Source organism: Gymnogyps californianus, chromosome 7, assembly GCF_018139145.2.
Source record: "Gymnogyps californianus isolate 813 chromosome 7, ASM1813914v2, whole genome shotgun sequence".
Lineage (NCBI taxonomy): Eukaryota > Metazoa > Chordata > Aves > Accipitriformes > Cathartidae > Gymnogyps > Gymnogyps californianus.
The window spans coordinates 26312-36393 of record NC_059477.1 but is presented as its reverse complement, the minus strand read 5'-3'; positions in this window follow the sequence as shown (position 1 = coordinate 36393).

The window sequence follows — 10082 nt, the reverse complement described above, 5'->3', positions numbered from 1 at the left end:
TAAAGACAGAGGCGAAGGCGGCATTAAACGTCTCCGCTTGTTTACATCCCTATTTGTGAGGTGACTGACCTCATCAAGCAATGTTACAATGTTAGGGATGAGGACAGTCATTTGGAATCCAGGAGACACATCAAACCCTGCTTCCCAGCAGCTCTATCTGGCCAGGCTGATCTGCTTTCCTTGGACAGATCTCAAAAGACATAGAAGTGCCTAATTCTTATGGGGTTCACAAGTCATCTGGATCCTCAAATACCTCTGGGGCTTTGGACCTAGTTTCTGCTCTACACTTGAAGTAGGATTTAATGGCACTTTCTTATCCCCTGATTTTATCAAGACAGACAAGAGAGACAAAGACAAAAAAGTCACCATGACAATCCAGATGTTTGATACTTGAGTAATACTTCTCTCATACTGATACTTAAATAGTACTTTTTTGGTCCTGTCATTGGTTTTTTTGTATGTGGAGTTAGTTTGCAGTTTTCTCTCTTCATGGCCCATTCACCTGTCTTTCCCATTGCTGGGCTGGATCTCTGCCGCATCAGGGGCCCGTGTCCCTCCATGACGTGGCCCAGGGGCACCAGGACATTCCTGCATTCCCACTTCGCTGCGAGACCAGAGGATGCTCCCCACCACTGCCCACCACGTCCTTCTCTCTATTCCTCCAGCTTTCGCCATCTGTCTGTCCTGCTGCCCGTCACTATTTTTTCTTTCTCCATCTCTGTCCTGCTCCCTGTCCCTCTCTTTATCCCTCTGTGCCTCTTCCTGTCCTTTTTCTCTACCCTGCTGTCATGCTCTGTCACTGCTTTTCCTTTCTGTATCCCACTGTCCTCCCATTCATCTCTTTTTCTCTTTATCCCTCTGTCCCACTCCCCAGCCCTTTTTCCTTCCTCCCTCTCTGCCCTCCAGCCCATTCTTACAGGCACCACAGTCCCCACCGGACTGACAAGCACTGCTCCAGTAATGACTGCTGAGGAGCCCCAGGGGAAGGGGGACCGTATAGGCACCGAGCCCTGTAGCAGACTCACTCCTGGGACTTATGTGCCTTAATTAACAAATGATTGCTTTCTTCTTTGCACTTGTGGCTGTGCCTGCAGTCCCTTTGCACTTGGTAAGAGGCTGTCACAGTGTCCAGGAGAGGAGGTGACGTGCTGGGGGTGAGGCATCAGGTGGTCCCAAGGCCTCTCAGACCCCTTCAGCGTCCTTGGGGAACCCCAGTGCTACTCACAGGGCTGCAGGGGTTTTCCCTTGCATTGCCACGGATGCTTGGGGTCCCCAGGCTGCTCCTGGGTTTGCTCTCGGCACCCCAAGATGACCTGGGTATGTCCAGGCTCGAGGGCCCGGCCAGCATGAGTGGTGCTGGGAGCTGGGGTTCAGACGGAGCCAGGGGTGCCTGCAGACGACAGCCTGCCAGCCACCCTGGGCCACACAGCAGGCATCACGGCCCCTTGGGTAGGCACCGAGGCTTTTTGTTCGTGCTTGGATGCACCTCAAGCCCTCCACGCGCCTTTCTGTGCACCCTGGGCTCCGCCTGTGTCTTGCAGCGTGCCACCAAGACTTCTCTGTAGCCATCTCCCATCCTGGAGTTTTCCCGCTGATTTTTTTTGGCGTGCTCCGAGGTTATCACCTGCCTTCCTCTCCGTGCGCCCCAGGGAGTCCTCTGTTCGCACCATCAGCCCCTGATGTTTTTTCTTTACTGTACGGCATCCCAGAGCTCTCTGCTTGTCCTCTCATCCCTGTAACAATGTACCTCCATCCTCTCCTTTCTGTGCACCCAGGGCCCACCCTTTAGCTTTTGGCAAGCGCTGGGACACCCCTGCTGCCCCGACGACCCCTGCTGTCCCCGAGGGGGCTGCCGGCCGTGGCCCCCCCCGTTCCCCAGGGGCTCCAGCTGCGGGGGCAGCCAGTGAGCTGATGGCGACGGCCCCTCGGTGCAACGGGGCTGCGCGGCCCGGGGACGGCTGCAGGCTGTGGCACTGCTGGCGGGGCTGCCCGGGGCGGCCGTGGAGGGCCCGGTCTGGGACACGGGAGCGGTCGCCGGGGCTGGGGCTGCACCGAGGGTGAGCGGGGCCGGGCGTCCCTCGGCAGTCCCGGGCACGGGGGCACAAACGGTGGGGAGAGCGCGGGCGGGTGGGGGTCCGGGGAGAAGCGTCCTGCGGGCGGTGGGGGCTCGCCGGGGTGCTCCGGGCCCGGTGGCGGGGCCGGGCGATGGACCGGCGGGTGCCGGGGCGGGACCGGGGCGGGTGGACGGTGTCCCCGCGGAGTCAGACGGCGGGAAGCAGCGCCCCGCGGCATGCCGGGAGCTGTAGTCCTGGGGCACGGGGGCTGCCAGGCGGCCATGTTGGTTCCGGGGGCATGCCGGGAGCTGTAGTCTGCGGGGAGCCCTCTCTCTTCCCCTCGCTGTTGTTTTTGCCGCTTCCCTGTACCTGTCTTCTTCTCCTTATTCCTGTGCCCCGCTCCATGTCCCGCTTTTCTTCGTGCTCCACCTGTCTGGCCTGCTGCCCATCGCTGTTTTTTTCTGCGCCCGTTCAGCCGGCTCTCCCTTTTCCCCTCTCTTTGTGCCTCTGTACTGCTTCCCAACCCTTTTTGGTCTTCTTCCGTCTCCATGCTGCAGCCCGCCACAGTCTTGTCCTTCTCCATCTCTTTGTGCCAGTCAGCATCCCCCTCTTTATTTCTCAATTCTGCAGATGAGGAGGAGGAGGAACCTGGCAATGGCAGCAACGTCCTAGTTAGCCAATGTAGCCCCCCAGCTCTCTGGAAGCTAAATTGAGGGACCGATGCTGTGTCTGTGCAGGGCGGTTGGTGGGGGAAGGAGGGTTTGCAGGGTTGAACAGGCAGGGCTTTCACAGTCAGGGCTGTGGAGAGGTCTGTTCAGGATCGGTCAGGGCACGCGGTCATTTCCACACGATGCGTACGTCTGGGCAGGGCAGTTCCAGCCCATGTCTGTGTTCTGTGTCCTGTACCGTGCCTTCCTCAGGTCTGGATGATCCTGTTGCTCTTTTTGCTCAGTGGACACCGTGGTAGCCATCCTGAGGGTCTCGAATAACCTGACTCATCGGTGTAGTGCCAACTGAGGGCTTCTTGTCTCGCGTTAGAAGCTTAAAGCGTGGATCTGTCTTGCATGTTTTGCATCTCAGAAGTTTCTGGAGGGTCACTTTGGCTCAAACACCCTTGCGGGGCGCAGAGCCCATGTCTCAGTCTTTGGGATCAGTGCCCTGAACTACAAGTCTGAAATACTGGCTGTGTGGGATTAAAAGTAATAATGTTCATTTACCTTTTGAGAGTATGAGTAGCATTTACATATAGAAAATAACCTGACAGTCACTGGAACTAGGCCAGTAGGAGATCCACTTTCTTTTTAAAATGACAGCAATGCAGTTGCAAAACCGTTTGCACTTAGAGCTTTACTCTTTGGCATTACAAGGCACTGTGTAGCTCGCTTGTGTTATTCTTAGAGGAAAAAGTCCCCCGTGAAGGGAGTTTCATGAGGCCGTCAACTCAAACTCCTCCAGTTACAAAAGAGCTTTAAACGTGCTGTTGCATGCAGGTGTCCTTTCACATGCTGTTCTTCCTAGGTTATCTGAAATGCAATCCCACTGAAACCAAAGCCCCTGCTTACACATGTAAAGGAGCAAAACCTCCCATGGAAGACAGCTGTTCTCCAGGTCCTCGTTACTATGTGGAGCCCTCCATGACCAGGGATGGGAAGTATGTGGCTCCAGCATATCCCATCCATGGACTTCCCAAGATAAACACCAAGACCACACCTGGACCAAGTTAGTAACATTTCTCCAGCCATTCATTTAGAGAAGACAAACAAGCTGTCTTTTTGCCCTGTGTTAGTGGGTACAAAACAATCAATTCAGCTCACCCCTTGAAAGAGCCGTAGATGTTTTCAGACAGCTGGCACTTCTGCAGCTGCTAAGGAGAGCAACTCCTTGTGAAATTGCCTCCTTGGCTTGAGAAAAAGGCCAGAACTTCACTGCTTTTGTGCTGTTGTCCTCTGCCCTACGCGATTACTCTACTGACAGGTCCAAGACATGCATCTATGCATGCCCACCGTGTCCTTCCGGCATGGGGCTGTCAAAGCAGATCTCCCTCCAGGTATGTGAATGCTGGCAAATGCATACCCTTGCAGCCTGAGTGTCCTCTAGTGACAATCTGCTGGTCAACTTCTTAACCAGGGCTAGTTCAAAGCCTACGTGGCAGGACACTACTGTTTCTTCACAAGCTTCCTTTATGTCCCATAGGAGCTCATTGATGGTAACACTATTTCTAGCTTTGTTTGGGAGACAAATGAGACCAAACTCCTCCCCCAAAGGCTTGGCTTTCTGTGGGAAGGCAGAATGAAAACCTTGTGACGGTCACAGACATGGCTGTCCTGGGCTGTGAGCTGTACAAAGCAGAAAACTTTCTAAAGTGCTTGTAATGTAAACATAGGACAGAGACACAGAGAGGTAGAAAACAAGAGAACCAACAAAGAGCTCTAGGAAACAGGCATGGGCAGTGTGGTCACCCAAGGCCTGAACATCACAATGCCTCTTCAGACACAAAGCCAACGCTTATCCTGGTGGATGGACAAACGAAGTAGTTTGAAACCTCAAGTTCAGAGAAGCTAAAAAGGTATCGAAAAAGCCACATTTCTACCAGGCCACAGCATGGAGTCCATAGAACCAATGTTAATCTCTAGAGTGGGGAGAGCTTTCCTGTCAGAGGCCAGCTTTCAGGCAACTCTAAATCACATCCACCTGTCCCCTCTCCCCAGGGAAAGGTAAAAAACCAGCTCTGTAAGATCATGCTCAAAGTTCAGGGGCATGCAGCCTTATGCGGCCATTAATCTGACAGATCACATCTATATTCCTGTGGCATTCAAACAGCACAAGAAATAGCTGGTGAAGTACTGGAAAGAAGTAATCATCTCCTTAAGTTGGTGGAACTTCAGGCCAACCGTGGAGATGCTCTCCTTTGCCCTTCTCCAATGACTTCTTGCTTTGTGTCTTCCCAGGATGTGCAATGTATTCCTGCTGCTTTGGAGTAAGCTCTCATGCTTATAAACAGTCCCATCAAAGAGCCATCTCTGTCGATAGTCTTTCAGAAATGCGGATTTCCAGAAACAGAACTTGTTTCTCCCTCCCAGTGAGGACACGCACCAGGAGCTTTGTTATCAGAGAAGCAAGTGGGGAGTGTTCCTTGTTGGATGCACGCTCCCTTGACAGATGCTTGTTCTCTCTCGTCTCAGAGGTCTGGTACACGTCTTTCCACCCTCACTCCTCTGGGAGAGGGCCCAGGAGACTCTTTGGCTGCCAGACCCAAGGAAAACTGCAGGACATCCCTGAGGAGAAGGACCCTCCATCCCACCATGCTTTCCAGCCCTGGTGGGTCAGCCAGGCCCGCAGCAGTCAAAGCTGGCCAGGCCAGCCCAGAGCCCTGCCACCATGCTCCTCTCTGCCCATGCAGAACACCACCTCAGCCCTCTCCTGCCTGCCCAGGCAGGGCCCTGAGGCACCCGAAGCGAGGGGTCGGGCAGGGCCAGGGCTGCAGGACAGCCTGGGTCCTGCGGGGCTGGCCCAGGCACAGTGCCGTGGCTGAGACAGCCCTGCTGACAGAGCACTCTGGCTTGCAGCGCTGCTCTGGCCGTGTGGGAGGTGATGCTTTCCCTGCCCCAGCCTTTGGAGAAGGTCTTGAGGGAGCTGCACAGCAAACTCTGGTACCAGCGGATGCACAGGCTGTTCGGCACCGGTGCACAAACATGAAGCCTGCCCCTGCCTTCTGCCCAGGCAGTGCTCTCTTTCCCCTCTTCCCTGCAACCTCCTGCCTTGCTCTGCAGACTGGAAACCTGGGGCAGGGGCACGGCAGGGGCAAGGCCATGGCCGGGGACAGGGGAAGGGTAGGGGCAGAGGCAGAAGCCAGAGTCAGGGCAAGGGCTGGGTCTGGGGCAGAGACATGGCCTCTGCACAGGCTAGGCCAGCTGCAAGACGGGGGACAGGAGACACTTGTCACCACCCACATGTTGTGCCTCCTTTGTGCCAGCTCTCACTGATCACTCCTCAGAGGCATGAGAACAAGAGGCTGCTGGTGGCTAGAGGATAGGAGCCAGCAGAGACACCATGCGGTGTGCAGCGAGATGGAGGGCATGGGGCCACATGTGTCGTGTGTGTCCCCCCCCCCGCCATGGGCAGGGCTGCCCCAGGATGGGCTGTCTGGCCCCAGTGCCCTTGCCCTGAGCTGCCAGTGGGAACCAGGAGCCGCACGGTGTGGGGAGCCCTGCAAGTTCTGCCCGTCTCTCACTGTCTTCTTTGTTTCAGCTGCTGGCCTCTAGTGACATTAAATCAGAGGAGTTTGTAGTCCTGTACAATGTCTGCAGGTCTCTGAGGCATCCAAGCCTGGTGATGCTCTCACTCATGCTCAGAGGCTTCATCATGCTGTCAAAGAAAGACCTGAGGTGGTGAGCAGGGCGTAGTCAAGTGGAGCCACATTAGCAGCCTGGGGCTGGGGCAGTGGGTAACGTGGTGGCTTGGCCTTGGCAGTGGGATGACAGCTCCAAATGCCCTCATTGCCATGGAGGGGCCTGATGGGTGCCTGGGGAGCTTTCCAGGCATGGAAGGTTACCAAGCCATCTGCCTGTTTGCGCCGGTCAGAAAAGAGGGTGGCTGAGCAGGGGACACAGACTATTTGCTCTCCTGCGTTCCCTTCCTTACCCCTGCTCTCCCGTGTGCCCATCAGTGCGCCCATGGCCACTGCCTGCCAGGAGGCTGCTGCAGCAATTCCTGCGCCACCTGACAGGAAGGTGGACAGGAGGCTGGTGCTCAGTGACCACAGTGTTTTTGCCAGGGTGGTCTTTGACCACCTCACTAAAAGGAAATTCTGTGCTTCAGACAGGCAAGAAAACCACAGGTCCTGCTGCCAGACGTCATGGAGACCCTGCAGGATGCCGACACAGACATCAAGATGAAGGTCCTGCTTGTCTTCAGCAATGTGATGGGTCATATGAAGAGGAAGGAGGCCAACACCATTGCTCTGCAGCTGGTGGAGAAGCTTCTTCCACTCTTTGGAGACGTAAAGCTGCCTGAGCCCCACCAATGGGAACCCTGCAAGGACAGCTGCCCTTCAGCCCAGCCCTGCGGGCAGAACTTGGGCAGGGCTGTTTTCCTGGGCTCTTGTGGGATGGCTTCTGGGCTCTGCAGCCTGGCATGGCTTCTCCCTGGCAGGTTCATGCTGCCAGGTGACCTGAGCTCCCCCATGCTGGGGCCCAGCCTGGCCCCTGTGCAAAGCACCTGCAGGCCAAGACCTGCTCTCAGAGCCCCGAGGGCTCCCTCAGCTATGCTGCCAGACAGGAAGGCATAGTCCATTATATATTATTATATTGAATTATATATGATTATAGTGAATTATATATTGAATTATTACATATAATTATATATTATATTACAATATACATGTATGATATATCGCATATATTATATTACATATTACATACTATATATTAAATATTATTATTTATAATAAATATTATAGAAGGAGGAAAAAAGCAGCAGAAGGGTCAGAAGCATGGCTGGGGCGGAGCAGGGAACAGACACCCAGGCGGGATTCATTTCACTTTGCTTCAGAAAAATCACAATAAAGAGACCTGAGTAAGTCACCCAAGAATCTCCTTGCTGTTGGCATCAAGAAAAAGGCTGCATGAATTGCACCTTTGAAGTCTCTGCTCTAGGCACCTGCTTCAGAATGAGGTCACTGGACCCGGAGGGGCCCATTTCTTTACTCACACCATAAGAGGAGCCGAATGACTCATTCAGATGAGGACATCTGTGTTTGTTTAGATTATTCACACCTCAAGAACCTAGCAGGAAAGGTAAAGACAAGTCAGTGGATGCCTAGGGGAACAGGACACCCAGCTGTATTACAGTTACAGCTGGCTTTGAGTTATATTCCCCTGGCTTAGACTTCTTCAATAAATTAAATGAGGAAAAGGGATGTAAGCAGTATACGGGAAGAAGAAGAAACCGCAGAGCACTTATGGTTCGTCTTATACTGAGAAGCCCCAGATGAAAGAGAGAAGAGAATCTAAAACATTATTTTGCAAACTGCTGCTTTGACTCCTGTTCCCACAGAAACTACTGGCAACCTATTAAAGAGCTTTGCGCTTTATTAAAAGTCAAATAGTGTTGATAATTATAAAGAAAGAGATCTCTGTGCTTTTCAGTGCTGTAACGTGCCTACAACTCAAAGCCTTTTCATGAGCAAGTTGTGTTGGCATTTGGGCTGACTTTTTAGAGGGAAACCAGGGCCTCCAGCAAATACTCAAAAGACATTTGAGAGCCTCAAGGAGTCAACAAAAGTAAAAGCAAAATGCACTTCCTGCTTCTTGAAAAAAATCACAATAGTGCAGTCCTAAAAACAAAGGTAAACCTTCCTATAAAGAGCATACAAACACTCAGAAATTATAAATACAAGCAGATAAAATGGTATTACAGATCAACACTACATGGGGGCTTTTGGGTAAGGTTTTTTTCCCCCATTCTCCACTACCAAAGAGGTAGGGGAGGAATTTCAATATTCATTTTGGAAGAGATTTATTAACAGTATAAGAACTTCTATGGCAATTCTAAGTTAAGCACTTCCAAAGCATTTGATGATAAACACATCTAGGTAAGATTCTCTCCCCGCTTCCCCTTTAATTGAGACAAAATAGTCATAATAAAAACAGCATATTCATATTTTTAACATATCTTCTTTTACTGCAAACTCTTGGAAGTCTAGAAAGTTAGGCGTGTATACTTACTGAAGTTTGTTTAGGAACACAACTAAAAATTGATTTCACAGTTACTTAAACAGATGTTGGGACTCAGCTTTCTAATTTGTAAACCTTTGGCCTACAGGAAGAAAGAAATTTAAATTTTTCTTAATTGCTTTTCTTCGTTTCAATTCTAAATTAAATTCCATCATTAACAGTGCGACCACCATATTATGAAATGGCAGAATGTCAGCAGAAATGTTTTCAGTAAAAATATCTTTTTGCCATTTACATTTCAAGCACTGCATATTCTTGTCTAGGTACATACCTGAACATCTTGAAGTCACCGGAATTAGTGTCCTAAGTAAATTTATACATCTGCCTAATAAGTGATGGAGGGGGCTGGGGAGCGAAAAAAGGTTGGGTCAAAGTGAATCTCTTGACTCAGAAAACTCTTCAGACAAATGCTTTCAGTATTCTTTTGTCTACGCAAATTTTAAGACATCCAGTTGCTGTGCCTGAGTAATAACAATATGCATTTGCTTAAGAGAGCACAGTACTCTTAGGTGCTTAAAGATGCATAAATGAACATGAAACCCAATAAAAAAGTAAGAGGAGTACTGATAGAAACACCTCTTGTGGGAGATATGCATGACATACATCAGATGTCGCAAGCAGCAAAACAGGAGTGAATGTTGGCATGCTCTGTGATAGGGCTGTAAAAGTAGCTTTCACTGCAGCTCCAACAGCCTCCCACCACAAAATGGATGTGTGCAATATAAAACACTTGTTGCTGTCCTCTGAGTTTCTTGCATCAACTAGTAAAATGAAAGCTTGGATAAGAGTACTAAACCATGTAGGATGGGCTGCTAACAAATAACGCCCAATCAATCAAACTGACCCACCAAACAGGAGTACATGAAGACAAAATGTCAAAACGAATGACAAAAAAACACCAAAAAAATGATGGGATACCAAGACAGCAAGTCAATCCCAAGCACTGCAGAAAAGATGATGTGTGAATGTTATCAGCTGCCATTAAAAAGCAAACACTGCAAGTGATGGGGTGGCAGAAGCACCTAGGGGAGAGGAAGCACTTGCAGGAACCAGGATGAAACCCAGGGCAGGGACTGTCTGCCAGATTCAAGACTGGGAAGAAAGGGCTGAGCTGCAACCTGTCAAGACACAGTTTATAGAGGAAGAGACATGGGCTAATGAGGGAGTGGATGAGTTGAAAACAGTCCAGTAAGTGGAGAGCGTCAAGTGTAGCTGAAATGGATTTGCTTGCATTTTTCTCTTCTTCTAGTTTGTGCACGGGTACCAGAAAGAAGGCAGCAGAAGTGCACACTAG